This window comes from Typopeltis vanoorti, chromosome 7, assembly GCF_054136105.1.
Source record: "Typopeltis vanoorti isolate ZY-2024b chromosome 7, IOZ_Tvanoo_1.0, whole genome shotgun sequence".
Taxonomy (NCBI): domain Eukaryota; kingdom Metazoa; phylum Arthropoda; class Arachnida; order Uropygi; family Thelyphonidae; genus Typopeltis; species Typopeltis vanoorti.
The window spans coordinates 91,096,727-91,112,999 of record NC_143555.1 but is presented as its reverse complement, the minus strand read 5'-3'; the positions used below and the strand labels follow the sequence as shown (position 1 = coordinate 91,112,999).

Genomic DNA, 16,273 nt, shown 5'->3' with positions numbered 1-16,273 from the left:
AAAAAAAGTCAATAATAATAGCATAAGGGTAATAAATCACTATAAAATATAATTGTTGCTTTCTTTCTTTAATGTTTTAGCTTTAATAATATTTCCTGTGAAAATGTATGAAATTTTTAAAGCAAACATGCTACATCTATTTTTATACTTCGCCAGTTTTTGTGTGGTGCATGGTTTTTTGTGATGCACACGTTTCGAAATATGTTCGTTAGTTATTCACAAAACTAGTAGAAAGTTATTTCATGTCATCAGAGCTTTTAAAACTGCGGCATATGGCATAATTTGAAACCGTTTTCGTAATTTTTTTGTGTATCGATAACGTTTTAAGTTAACATTTTGCTTATTCCCCCCCCCCCCCCCCATGATTGCTGTTCGAAGCAGTTTCTTTTGGAATAGAAGATATGTTGTGAATGAAGGAAGGTAGCGGAGCTCGAGAGAACGATTGTTTTCTTCTTCGTTTTTTTTTTTTTTTTTTGAATTGAGGTTCATAGAGAAAAAAGATTGGTAATACGTGTGACAGGTTGGAGCAATAAATATTAAAGTGACGACAAATTAGAAGAATACTTAATTTTGCAGACAGAACGATGCTTAAAGCTGTGTTGCTTATAATAGCATAAGATTTTTATAATTGGCATGTAAAGAATCTGCAACCAAATTTGAGAGAATACTAGACTAATACGTCTTGCTTTCGTACTACCGTAAGTTTCTGTGAATGAACAGTTTATGTAACATATAAACTCATAATGACTAAGATTAACAATCATACCGTAGTATTGCCAGGAAAATCTTGTCACATAACTTATTTGATTAGGTTAAATGTTTGAAGTATTAAAAGTGTTATGTAACATATATACACATAGATATCGAAATTACGCCTTTTGTCGACATGTTTATGCATTTTTGCCATGGGTTTCGAGCAAAGTAAACCATTCTTAATATGACGTACTTAGTTGAAAAGATTATACAACTTCATATATCAATTTCTTATATTATTACATTAACGCGGTTGCAGTCAAAGACTCGTGGATGGAGAGAGATAAGTTTTCATATAGCATACTATATGTAAGAATTATACAAGTATTACAAAACTTCACAAAATTATCATGGAAAGTCCCACATTCCTTGAACATATATACTGTATTTTGAACCTCCAAACTCATTCACAACACATTCAGGCACAAACATTCCACTCATTCACCACTCTCCGTGTAAAAAAAAAAAAAAAAAAAAAAAAAAAAAAAAAAAAAAAAAAAACCTTGCCCACTTATTCACCATTCCCTATTCAAAAGATGCCATTTTGTTCTTTCTATTTATTTCTCCATCTGTAAAATATCCTCCTTCATATTCATCTGGTTAACACCTCTCAACTACTTAAATATGTATGCATTTTTAAATATATATTTTTTGGAAACTTGCAATATTTACATTTTCACTGAATATTTGTGCTGACATTTAAATCACCAGCTGTTTTATTTGAAAAACACATTTAACTTGGTCATAAATAAGTGGACTAACGTGATATATGCGTTGCTGTCCGTTGTTTTATAGTATTTATACACACAAGTGGCTAATCAGATGTTATCATAATCTACAGATAATCTTTCATTGCTAATTTCCAATTTCTAAATTGGTCTATTATTTGTTAGATCTTTGATTTGATTAGCTCAAGAACTCCTAAGTGCCGGCCTGGTTGGCGCCCGAGTGGTTAGCTTATCCGCTCTCCACCCAAAAGACTGCGGGTTCGAATCCCGCCAGGGACATTGATGTTTGTTTATGAAAATACTAGTGGTAGTCGGCAGTAGATGGCATTGGTGTAGATGAAGGTAGTTAAAGCTGGTGGAGTGGTGGAAACGGAGAGTTGTAGAGTAGGTAGCTCCCCTCGATGAGTTTTTGGACTCCCTGGAGGTGTTATGTAATAATAATAATTTCTTTTAGATATTTTTCTTGTCATTTTTTCTTAGATGTGGTATGCAAATTAGCTTTGCTTGCTTGAATGCTAATATGAAGTTCTTTTTCAATACTTTCAGTATTATAATCAGTATGTTTGTTATGGCTCTGCTGATGATGCCATCTGACTCTTTAAATTTTCTCAGAATTCTCATATATACATGTGGTCTCTAGTTTTTATTTTTTAAAATTTACTTAAACACTCTTTATAATGCTAACATCATCTTTTTATTTTTTATCTTTTTTTTTTTTTCATTGAAATTTATTTGATTTAGCTTTCTCCCATACCAGCATTATCTGCTCTTATTTATTTCCATATTTAATTTGCCATCTTCATTAAAACTTGTTTCACTTAATTAAATAAAATAGATACCTGCTGTACTGAACACAATTCATGATTTGTTTTAGAAAAATTTATCAGTGGGTTAAGTACATTATACTTACCAAGAAGTCATATTCTTGTTTTAATCCTTTACTCAAGTGTAAGCAGAAAATAGTTTTCATGTGAGATATCTTCAAAACTCGACTGCTTGTATATAGAGGCTGTGATTGCTTTTGACTTCATATCTCTTACCTCAGTATTCCCTGATGCAAAAAAAATTACAGCACAACCATCCAATTTTGACTTTCATTGAGGTTTCTTCAGTGGCAGCCAGACCCAGGAAGATATCCAGGTTAAATCAATGCAGAAATCATATATTTTCTGTAGTAGAATTATGTACTGTTTGACCACAGATGAGAGACCTCTTGACATTTCTATGCATGGCAGAAGGCAAATCCATTCTGATAATAGGTTATTAATCAGTCTGTTTCATATGAGTTTCTGTATTATTACACGTCAGAAAATTAGTTTTTCTTTTACGAACATTCTAGTTTTTAAAGTGGTAACTATTTTACTTGTATAACAACTAGCAAATTTTATGTATAAATCACGTGATTTCAATTGTTGGTGATGAATTAGTACATTCCTTATTCCTTTCTCCCCTTCAACATGAATTGACTCTTCATGTTGGAGGTTTAATGGAATATTTACAGCACTAGGAAAGGATTAAAAATTAATTTTATTGCTTCCAATATTTCATCTCAGTCACTAAGACATCTTCAGGGATTACAAATAACTCTTGTAACACACAAAGACAACACAATACTAAATGAAACACGCAGGTGACTCTAAAATCCTGTCTAGGTGGTGTGCCCTCTGTGGGCATTTGTAAGTGGCCTTAGGATGTAAAGTGGGACCTCTGACAATTGTTTCCCAAATTTTTTGAAGTTTTATGAAAATTTAACTTTAAATAATATGGATATATTAGTAAACTTTGACATCATTATACCGTTTACCAATATTCTCTTAAATGACACCTTAACAATCTTAAAAAACGTTTTTTCATTAATATATCTTAGATCTTGTTTCCTTTTCCACAAATTCTGGTTATTTTTCTTGAAAGAATAAAATTTACAATGGGAACTGCTATTGATTCTCACCCCCCATGCCAGTTTTTTCATGGAAAATTTAAAAAAAAAAAACATGCTATAGACTCAGCCCCCTCTCAAACCTTTTATCTGGCTAAGATGTGTTCTCTGTTTGGCCTCATGGCCCAGACACATTGGACTCCTTCCTCAGTCACCTCAATAGTCTACATTAAAGAATCCAGTTTACCGTGAAAAGGAAAATAACAATAGTTTACCCTTCCTTAGACACCTTAGTAAGATTCCTACCTAATGTTCACCTTTCCTTCACTATATAGAAAACCCACTCACACAGGCATATACATTCACAAACTTTCCCACCACCATCCCTCTCAACAATATGGTGGTGCATGGCAGAAGTATTATTAAAACTCAGACCAATAGAGCCTAAAATCTTTGTTCCAGTGGAACCTCTCTTTCAACCAAACTCAACCACATACACCTTCCTTTCCAATGGCTATAGTGATTACAAAAGTTAAAAAAAAAAAAAAAAAAAAAAAAATCCATTCCTTCCCCACTCTTCAGCCATCGCTTCGGAAGGATTTCAGAAATGTATCATCCCCTACGTTCCTGGTACTCAGAAAAAATAGCCAGATCTTTAAAAAAAAATACAACCTCTACACAGCTTTTAAGCCCCACTGGAAACTTGCTGCTCTTATCCATTCAACCAAAGATCAACTCTCCTCTCTCATTGCTTGGAATATATACAATATCCTGTTCCTGCCAGTTGGCTTACTTCGGACAGACAGGTAAATCAGCGACCATCTGTTTAGAAGAACACGAATTGTACATCTGCAATCATGATTATGGTCAATCTGGCCTTGCAGACAATGTATTGGATACAACTCACAGGATCTCCTAGAAGATAACCACCATGCCCCAACATAGTAAATTTAAAAAGGAAAGACTTTTTTTAGAATCTGCAGTGGCACTCAGAAAGCAAAAAACTTCCCAAAATTTGGGAAATAATAATTATCAGAGGTCCCACTTTACATCCTAGGCCACCTACAAATGCCCATAGAGGGTGCACTACCTAGATAGGACTTTAGAGTCACTCACATGTTCCATTTAGTATTGTCTTTGCATGTGTGTTACAAGAGTTATTTGTAATCCGTGAAGATGTCTCAGTGACTGAAACGAAATACTGGAAACATTAAAATTAGTTTTTAATCCTTACCTAGGGCTGTAAATATTTTGTTAAACCTACACCAAGATGTCCTCCCAACACTTAAGCCTGAATACATGGAATTGACTCTTCTTGGCACTCTGCCAGTTATGGTTCTCTCAATTGATTGTGGGCAGACAAGTATCACCATATTACTAAATATTCTGAATAACTGTCTTAGTTTTACTACTGAGTTACAAAGTAGTGTATATCATACATGATAAGAAATTATCATACATGATAAGAAACTATAACAACGTACAGTAATTATAGAGCAAAGAAAACTATAACAATGCACAATATAATTATTGTGCGTTGCTCTTACTGAGGGGAGCATAAAAGTTGAAACCAGCCTGATTAGTGTCCTTTCCATAATGTTTTTGCATTATGGGATACTGAGATGATTGATGTGAAGTAAGCAGCCTCGATATAATTTTTTTTTATTTTTTTTAACCCACACAGACACACACATGCTGCTTAGAAAGAAGTCAATAGACATACCTACTGACAAAGTGCATTGTGCTATATAATGAGTCGTGTTTGTAGCTGGTATAAATTGGAGGAATATGATGCTCTCAAGTCAGGACAACTGTCTCCAGGTGAAATGGCTATGAGAAGGGAACTGATGTAGTTTGAAAATAATGTTGTGATAGGATGCTATGTTGCAGGCCTTTATGTTCAGCAAATCGTTGACAAATTGGGCTAACCCAGGTCAACAATCAGTGCTACCAGATGGAGATAGAAGTCCCAGGAGTCAACTGTGAGTGTGGACAACCCACCACACTCACTGAATGTGACCATAGAGTACTATGCAAGCTATTGGCATAAATATTGGCATCACCAGTACTACCCATTATAGCATTCCTCCATAGCAGGTTTTCTTGCAACTTTTTACTCTTCCTTTGGTCTGCTTGTAGGTTTTCCTGCCAAATAACATACCTGGAGTGCGTGTAAAGTGAATAGGGTTATGATATATCATGGGGAAAGAGGAGCCTTGAATGAGTTCTATTAGTTGGCTGATTTATGGTTTGTTGATGCAAGGACAGCAAAGGTCATACTGCAAATCAGTCCCAAATCAAAGATTACATTAGTATTCAAGATAACAATAAATAGCATTAAAGAGATACATTCTAAAAGCAAATTTTAAATAAATTAATAATTCATTATCTACACATAAATAAAACTTATAATCAAATGTGTTGTATCGGTTGTTTGTAAAAAAAAAAGTTCAGTTTTATTCAGCTTGGTTGAGTGATAAGATCTGCCTGAGTGTATATGGCTCGGCCAGATGAGTAGAAATTTTATTCTTCTCTCATGTGAAGTGCTGGCACACTATCAGGATATGACAAATGGTGAGACATAGTGTTGCATTTTTCATACATGGATTGGTCATCAACCATCAGTAAATAAGAATGCATAAGATAACTGTAACCTATGTGGAGCCTAGCAAGAAAAATATCCTCTCTTTTGCTACTATTGAATAGACTGTCAGTGCTTAATCTTGAGTTTGTTTGTTTGTGCTTTCTACCATTGATAATTAACTTTGATTTTATAAACTGTCTGTATCTGGGACTATCCAACAGTATGTGAAAAAAGTATGGGCTGGTCTAGCAGCTGCAGTCTCATTTCCCTTGATTCCAATGTGGCTGGGAATCCAGCACAACTGAATATCAAAATTAAGAGTCTTCATTTGGTAAAACAGTTGTAAAACCTGCACTGGATGTGGATATTTACAAAGAGAGGAGGCAGCCTAAAAGAAACTCAGTGTATCTGTGTGTGTATGTATATATATATATATATATATATATATCATACATTTTTGTTGGCAGTTTTCTTTGCTCTATAATTACTGTAATCAAGTGGGATCTGAATTGAGATAAGGTCAAGAAAAACAGTATCACAGAGTATAGATTGGCAAGAATTCAGAGAGGGCAGCTTTGTGGATATTAAACAATTGCAGGTGGACAGATGGAGTAAGACTTGCATAGTTGACAGAGTGAGAAGTGGCAGGATGGAGTGCAAACCCATGGAGGAGTGCTATAATGTGTGGTGTTAGTGATGTCAACATTTATGCCAATAACTTACATAATATCTTCTACATACACAAGGGGCATATAGCAGTCTGATATGTGTAATATTGAGCTTCCCAACACAGAGAAAATACTAGTTCATGTAGGATGTTTTGGAAGAGACTTTATTTTTAGGGCATAGGCAAAGAGGTAACTTTTTCCGTCAGAGCAACAGAGCAGGTTCATTTTGCTTCAACACGAAGACTTGAAATGACGATGTGCAAAAAGTATCAATAGCTATTCGTATACCTGATGATGGATAGGATCTAACCATCGAAGTGTGCTCTCTCCCTTGCAGAACTGTAAACTTGAGACCTGTAATCAAGCTTTGACAGTACAAGTTCATGATAAAGGTGAATAAGAGCCTCAGTAGGTATAGACAAACCACTTTGGTCAGAAAGACCTTGGTTCGATTCCCATCTGTGACATTAGGAACCTTTATCTGGTCTCTTTTGACTAAAGGTGAGTTAGCCAGGTTCGCACGGTGGTAGAGAGTTTTATTTCACCCAGAAGTTCGAGTTTATTCGTCCTTCAGAACAGGCAAACTGACCCTGTGAACACACAGATTTACAGTCATAAAATATATATAACTAATCCCTCATTAGGAGGTCTAGTCTGCTCCCCTCCCAAAGGGATGGGGGAGAAAGGGAGGGGGGTAACGCCATATGAATAAATAAATACAGGTGGATCAAGGAATATAAGATTTCTATAAAACATGAGTCCTGAAAACTTTGCTTCTCATGCTACTGGAATAATACTTTGTGCCATTCTTAAATCAGAATCTGGGTGAAGAATACATTTTCGGAAAAAGTGTACATAGAAATGTTTTTCTGCTGAAAACCTGGGAGATTTATTTTACTTCACAATTTACTGTCACTCATATTACAAAAGTGACAGTAAATTTGTGGAGTCATCAACATAAAGAGCATTTCTTCTGTGGAAAGAAGCCGTTCAATGATTCAATTAACTTATCAAAGAGTGTTACACATAGACAGAGCCATGAGGAACACCCTCTTCTTGATAACATGGCCAAGATAATTTGCTTCCCATTTAGATTTGGAAGACTTTGCTGGATAGAAAGTTTTTAATAAAAACAGGAAGATGTCCCCTTATACCATGGTTAAAGAGGTCTTTTAATACCCACATCTCCATGCTGTGTCATAAGCTTTTTCCATATCAGAAAAGACTCAAACCAGATGTTCTGATTTCAGGAAAGCATCTCTTATACATGTTTTTAAATGGATCAAATGGTCCAATATTGAATGGTGTTTGCAAAAGCCACATTGTGTGTTAGAGAAAAGTTTGTTGCTTTCTAGGTACCAGAGTAGCATGGCATTTACCAGAGTTATAGGTCAATAATTGTTTGCTTGTGTTGGATCCTTTCCTGGTTTTGGGTTGACAGTCACAACTGTCTTATGTCAAGAATCTGAACATTTTCTCTAAGTATTCTACTGTATAGTAAGAGAAGTAGCTGGAAGATGTTTTATCATCTTGTAATAGATGTCATCAGCACTGAGATGAAAGAGTATTTTTTTATTTATTTATTTTTTTGGAAAATAAAAAGATTATCAAAACAAATTGTACACCTCCACTCCATTTGTAGAAAAGTTTAGCCATTGTTTCTCACGTTCTTTCAATATTAGAAATTGAGGAGGATATGAAGCCATTGCTAAGATTTTAGCAAATTTTTTTCCCAAAATGTCAGCCTTGGATTCAGCAACAACACATCCATTATGATTCAAGGTAGACAATGATGGATAGACAACACAGTCTGTTACATACCTGACTGCTTCATTGATAGTTGTTTGACTAAATGCTTTATATACATTATATTTTGCAAATTATTATAAATGCATTATATTTTGCAAGTTGGGGGGGGGGAATCCTTACTTCTACATGTCTGTATTTTCCACATCATTCCCATAATCCACTGTATGGTCCTCGCAGTGTTAGCAAAATGTCTATGAAATTTCATGTTCATATCCACCATTACCCCCAGATATTTCATCTCTTCCACATCCTCTAAAATATCCCCACTAATCCTATACTCTGCATCCCATCTTTGCTTCCCAAATTTTAAAACCTTACACTTTGCAACAATAGACTGACATCCCTGCCCACTCACCCATTCAGACAGTCTATTTAGGTCCTCTTTCAAAGACATGCTCTACTTCTTGTAACTCTTCCCAACTTGGCATCATCTGTAAACAGTTGTATATCACCATTTAAGCTGTTTCCATTGTTATTTACATATAAGAGACTCATTACAGGAAGTCTCACTCTCATATGCATTCACTGTACCTGCACTCACCACACTCTCAGGCAGTGCATTCCAGTGGCTCCAAAACTTCTGGGTCACACCACTAGTGACTTTCCTCTTCTAGGATATTACTCTCTCATACACAACCTGCTGATACTATCATACAGCCCATTTCCAATCCAATGCACTAATTACTATCCAACTCCATCTGTTCAAATTGAACTACTACTTTCTCATGTAACAGTCTATCGAAAGCCTTTGCAAAATCTTAATATACTCCTGTACATGCAATCCCCCCCACCCCTTGTCCAATGTATTTGTTATAATAAATAAATAGATTGCTGAAACATGATCTTTCTTTAGCAAACTCCACTCAGTTTTGAATTCTTTTCCTTACTTGCTTCTCCAACACCTTGACAACAACTGCAGACAAGCTGATTGGCCTATAATTTGAAGCCTTAGTCTTATTATCCCTTTGTTAAGTGGAACAATTTTGCCATCTTTTCACTCCTTGTGGAACTTAGGCTAATCTAAGACTCTTGTTAAAAATGTAAGCTAAAGCTGCTGTTAACTCACTGGAAAATTCCCTCAAGACTTTCAGTGATATTACCATCAAGCCCATGGTCTTGTTGACATCAAGTTTACTCAATTCCTCATATATGAGCTGCTCACTCACCTTCATCGGTTCTCTTCCCCCCCTCCTTTCCCAATGCTCTCAAGTTCTGCATTATGTTACAGTCACAAGGATGGAATAATTTAATGAACTGCTCATTAAATACCTCTACTATATCCTTCTCAGTGTTTATCATTCTCCCATTATTTAGACAAATTGGCCTTCAGAATACATGCAATTTACAGACAAAAATAACAGTGGTAGTAGTGGGCAGTAGATGATGATGGTAGTTGTGGGCATAGTCAGCGGATTAAGTGGTGGAAATGGAGAGTTGTTGAGAAGGTGTCCTCCCCTCGATGAGTCTTTGGACTCCTTGGAAGTGTCACAAAATAATAATCATCACTGACCAACATCCTAATCCTGTAGCCTCCTCTCTCTCTCTCTTTGAGAGGAGTGCAATTGATTACTAGGGAGATATGATGCAAGGTGGTTTCCCATTGCCTTCCCTGCCATAAGTATTTATGGCAGGGATTTGTAGCTGTGTGTGTATGTGTGTTCACGGGATCAGTTTGCTTGTTTTGATGGATGAAAAACCCTTTATCTAGTCAAAAGAGATGAGATAAAGGTTCCTCACATCATAGATGGGAACCGAACTCAGGTCTTTCTGATCAAAGGACTTTGTCTATACTGACTGAGCTCTGGAGGCTCTGGCCAACATCATCCTCTCATAATCATTCTTCCTTCTACTGGCTACATATTGAAAACTCCCTAGGATTTTTTTACGCCTCATTTGCTCAATGCTGCTCATACTGCTGCACTTTTGCTACTCTTACCAAGTGAGTTACTTTCCTTGCTTGCCCTTTGTACTACTCATATTACTGATTATCTCCACTCATCTTGTGCCTCCTCCACAATGCCTTTTTCTTCCAGATTGCATGATTCTCCTTTTCAATTATCCATTTTACCTACCTTATTTAATTTCCTGAGCTTTGGAGTACACTCAGTCATTGCCTCTGCCAGAACTTACTGAGCAGAGACCAAACAATGTTTCTTGGCCCCATGCAATTCTTCATTCCGTGATATAGCTGCAAGCAGTCTCCTGAGCTTACCATAATCACCTGTCCTATAGTTCCATATACAATCCTTTCTCGCAAAAGTCTCGCATATCAGGACCCAATTGATCACTTCATTGTCACCTTCACCAACTGAAGGAAGAGAAGATGTGACACTTCATGTACAACATCTTCTGATGAGCCAATCAAATCCATGACCCTTGAACTGTGTGTAGCCTCTATTATGTATTGCTTAAGGTAGTTGTCCCTGAAAAACTCAAGAAACTCATTCCCTTTGGTTCCTGATGCTGTCTCTTCATTCCATCTATGCTACTTAATAACTAATATTTAAGGAATTGACAGCGTATACTGGAAATATAGATTAAATAAACTTTAATATACACTTTCCGATATTTCGGCGAACGTTACGTTTCCATCTTCTTGGGAACTTACTAAAAGGACACGTGCACACAAGTACTAATACAACAAATGAGACTGAGGCTAGGACGCTAGCGTTTTCCTAAAGTCCACATCAGGACTTTAGGAAAACGCTAGCGTCCTAGCCTCAGTCTCATTTGTTGTATTAGTACTTGTGTGCACGTGTCCTTTTAGTAAGTTCCCAAGAAGATGGCAACGTAACGTTCGCCGAAATATCGGAAAGTGTATATTAAAGTTTATTTAATCTATATTTCCAGTATACGCTGTCAATTCCTTAAATATTAGTTATTATGTCTAACCAGCGTATAAGCCTCTCAACATCTATGCTACTGTAATTGAAATCACCCATAATGATCACTATACACACCATAATGAATTAGTCAGACCAATTTGCCTAAACATTTCCTTCTCACTGCCTTCCACATTACCAGGTCGATAACAATACCCTGCTAATTATTTTGTTCTGTCCACCTCCACTTCACACGATACTGCTTCAAAACCACTGTCAGTATTTGCTCCTTGCATCTCCACCTAGATGAACCCCAACTCCTGCCATCATCAATAACACTCCTCCTCCCATTCTGCTTTGTCTGTCTTCATGAAAAACTACATATCTCTCTCTCTATCCCTAGAATATCATCCTTTTAACCATCTCATTTATACCAACAATTTTTGAGCAAATGAAAACTCTATCAATGCAACAATTATTATGGGAGAACCACTTCAAAAAACAATTGAATAATTGATCAATGAACTTCACTGCAATTGCTTTGCTAGGATCCAAAGCAACTGCAGTGAAGTTCATTGATAAATTATGTGTAAGAATATTCCATTATGTGTAACAATTTTACAATGAAAGAATTTACTACACTTAAAAACCTAAAAGAATGGAAAATAAATATATCTGAAAAATACCTATATCTAAATCTAAACAACCCAAAATTACAGAGGAATCACATTACTTCCTACCATTGAAAATCTATAACAGGATGCTTCTAAACCAAATTGAACCACATTTCTTGAAAAATAGCACTGTTGAACACATCCACTGCTTTAGAAGTTTGATTGATAGAGAGAAAGAGATAAAAATTCCCTTAAACTTAATAAAGTTCTCAGAAGCCTTCAGTTCAATCAATAAACAAAGAATATTCAATTATTATGGTATACCCTTGAAAATTATCAAACCAGTGGCAGAACTGTACCAGAATTATCATCCAAGAACAATGGTTAATGGAGAAATGACCAAGAGAGTTCCTCAGTAAGATTCTTTGGCACCATATCTTTTTATTATTACCCTTGATTATGTATTCAGACTTGCAAGAAATAGGTATACAGAATACCAACATCCACCTTGGAGAACACCAGAAATACATCTGCCACCACAACAAAAAAAAAACAAGTCAGTTAGTCAGGTCTAGTTATCCATTTCATGGATACCCTGCACAGATCAAATGGCAAAAACTATTATGCTTCATAGCAGTAAATACAAACTTGATAAAGCTTTTTTTTAAATCGGCATTGGATTAAAAAAAAAAACTAAACCTAATCTGCATAAATATGGCTGTGTTAAGCTTCCCAATATTTGGGAAACATTAATGCTCAGTCCATAATACGCACAGATGGTGCCTCCTCATCGGACTTTAGACTTCTTGTCCAACTTCTTGCACTAACTGTTTTGTGTTTTTACAATTTAAATATCGCATCTGTGATGATGTGTCCATGACAGATGAAATATAGGAAGTTAAATCTGTGTTTAATTTATTTCTCTGTCTTCATTCCATTAAGCCTAATTATGAGAATAAGAACCCACCTTCTGTTTGGTACACTGTCTTTAACATAAAAGTTGTGCTTGTGTTGTGTGCATTTATACAGATATTTTCATGATCACATGATCAGTAATTTCCTGCTCATCTCTAAATTTGTTAAAACAGCTAGTCTTCAACCTTTTCTCACTTCAACTTGAAACTCACGAAACCAATTTTTTCCTAGGTTTATTCCCTCTGTTGTTTTGGGAACAACTACTTGTCTTATCCACTTCTTAAAGAGTACAATCTGCAGGTCTTGAAATCAAATGTTAAGAAGTTGTTTCTCCTTAACTTGCATATGTTCATGATACTAGTGTACTATAGTGTACCATTAAAAACACTCATCCATGATACCTCTGCGGTTAACATGGAAAAACCACAAGATCATTCATTTAAGGATGCTATGGTCATATGAATTAGAACTGCAGGCTATTACTAAGTACAAAACTACCTTCAAAATTCTCGCAGCGATGGAAAGAGGAGCACTCAAAAAAAGAGAATTGTTATCAGATACAAATTATCAGAATTAAGAATGATGAATGACCTCATAAGACATGGTTACATGGGCAAAGATTTTAAAAAATAAACTTAATTCTCCCCCCCCCCCTCCTCCAATCCTTACCTCTATGATGAGCCACAAAATGCACAAAGTAGGGTATCCTCTTGTTGATGGAATGAGCTTTCCTACTTAGCTCTCTAAATATTTAGTAAAATGAACACTAAAAGAAAAGAATTATTCAATAAAATGAACACTAAAAGAAAAGAATTATTCAATAAAATGAACACTAAAAGAAAAGAAATATTCAGCAAAGTCGCTAATGCCATCTATGAAAATGATAATGTAACATAAAAAATTCTGCTGTCCTAGTCAATTGGCTAAATCTTAGTCATCTGGTACTTCTTTAGTAATGTGTGCTATTCAAAATTATTAAAAAACATTTCTGCCATCGTAATGCCCTTCCAACATTGTCCTGCACTGATTTCAAGTAAAACAAAATTTATCAGCAAAATTATGGATATGATTGTTTCTTCCCCCCCCCCTCCAAATAATTTTCAAGTTGCAAAACTATATATATATATATATATATATATATACAATGATGTGAAGTCTGTTTTGGATGATGCCACCCAAAACATCAGCTACGTGTGGCATGTTGCTGAATGTATTCAAGGCAAGATGTGATAGGTACTGTGGTAGAGAGCTTAGTCTTCTTGCAGGTGAATCTTGTGACTCCATGGAGGTTTGGAAATAATACTGATATTCCATCCCAGTACATTGATTACAGCATAAGATGGCTGGAAAAATATGTTCAAGCTTTGAATCCATGATATCCAACAATAAAGTTTATCATAGAGTGTTTGAAAGAGAAGGTGCTCTGCTTATCTAGGTGTCCTAATTAAAAAAATAATAATAATAAACTTCTCTCTCTCTGTCTAGAAATATACAGAAAACCACAATGTGTGGACAGTATTTGTGTGCAACTTAGTCATGCAAAACAAAAAAAAAATGTAGATGTGATGAAAACATTATATCACATAAGGGTTATTTAAAGGTTATCTTCTGCTTTATACATAACTTAACTTTTACATAACTCTTCACCCATTCATCACATCCTGTTGCTTAAATTTTTTACTGTAAGTGTGCATATACAGTAGTGTATCAGCTTGTTTTAAAGATTATCCTGTGAATGAAACTATTCACAGGATCCACAAATTAGATTTCAGTGTGTAATTATTAATGTAAAGTGATATAACAAAGTATAAATAGCATGAAAAAATAGGGAAAAAATGTGTGGATTATTTCTTCTCTTCATAAAGCTCCTCAATAGCAAGCTAAAAGTGCTATATATTTTACTTTTAAGACCATGGTGCACTAGGATCCATCTTCCACTTGCTTTGTCTACCTTTATATTGATGTTAATATCTTTACCAGTGTTAACCAGAAATTTTAATAATGAAAACTGTTACATTACATAATCTTTGTTATGGAGGCATCACATTCAAGAGTGTTGAGTAATACCTGGCAATAGGAACTTGTGATAAAGACATTTTTAAAGCCTGCAGTGACACAAAAATAAACTTTGAAACCTTATAAATATGCAGCAGAACATGTTATGCACCTGGTACAGAATTTTTTAAAAGATACTTAATAGATAAGTACTATGAAATTACAGATGATTATATTTGACATGCCATTATTTTAACACCAAATGAACGAAACAAAAGTTTTGGTATAGGAATACTTTAGCTTGCACTACTAAAAAGATGTGGACTCTCCCCTGGAGCCCAAATAGCTGCTTTTTATTATTGCACTGATTAGGTTTCACTGGCATGACAGCTGTTTCGAGCTATTGGTTCTCATTAGATACCTGGTAGAAACCTAAGAGGGCAAAAACTCGCATATCAGTACCAGAACAGTCCCATCAGAAAGTAATATTCTTCATAAATGAACTCTTGGTGGGTGTATAAATTTAATACAAAAGAGCTTGAAAAACTTCAATTTGGTAATGGATTTAAATATAAATGAAATGATGTTTTGACATGATATTTTGAATGACAGATGTCAAATATCTTTGTTTATATTTAATATCTTACCAAATTGAAATCTTCCACAGTCTGTAATTTTTTATTAAACTATAATTTTTTTTTCTTTATAATTTTCATCTCTAAATCAGTTTTGGTGCATTTACACGAGTTCATTTTTTCCACTTCTTCCTTTTCCAGTCATGATTCTATTCCAGCACACAAACTAAATATTATGCAAGTGTATGAATATACACAGCACATCCATGGACAACTACTGTCAATGGCATGCAAGTAATGTATGTGCATTAAGTAAAATTTTTCTAACTTTTCAGGATAATTTATGTTGAGTATTGATTGTATTCTTTGTTGTAAGATGAATAAAAGCAAAAAGCTAAACTGAATCTTCCAATAGCACTTAAATCCAAATGGCTGCTATACCATGAACGGATGATCATAAAGGAAAAGACATCAATAGTGTTTGAAAGAGTTAAGAAATATAAAACAGTGATATATTTAATACAATTGTAGCGCCTCCGTAGCGCAATTGGATGAACGATGGTACATTGCGCCCTTCGATTGGAATAGGCCTAAGTTCGATTCTCGTCGCGACGGGAGGAATCTTTATCTGGTCGATTTCAATCGATGGTGAGTTAGCCGATCTCATATGGAGGTAGCAGGGTTTTTTCTCCCGGAAACTCGGGTTTTTCATCCCGCATACATACAAATCGGCCCTTCAGAACACACGCAATTTACAGACAAAAATTACTAGTTGTGGTGGTGTTGGAGGTGGGCGGTAGATGGCGTTGATTCGTAGTAGAGGTAAGGTGTAGAGACAGTTGAAGATGTCCTCCCGCGATGAGTCTTCGGACTCCTTGGAGGTATCAGGAATAATAATAATAATAATAATATTTTATACCTGAGGCATGACAGA

General features: G+C 35.3%; 1 protein-coding gene across 2 annotated transcripts in view; it reads left to right on the top strand.

Moving 5' to 3' along the window:
- The window catches only part of LOC150104857 (ras-related protein Rab-30-like), a 140,964-nt gene continuing 124,691 nt past the window's right edge, over positions 1-16,273 (top strand). Inside the window, exon 1 of one of the 2 annotated variants that reach the window (XM_090396014.1) lies at positions 1-28. The gene's annotated coding sequence lies outside the window, so the exon portion shown is untranslated. Of the gene's footprint in view, positions 29-348; positions 699-16,273 lie in introns of those variants that run through there. The other variant, XM_090396013.1, reaches the window with a different exon arrangement.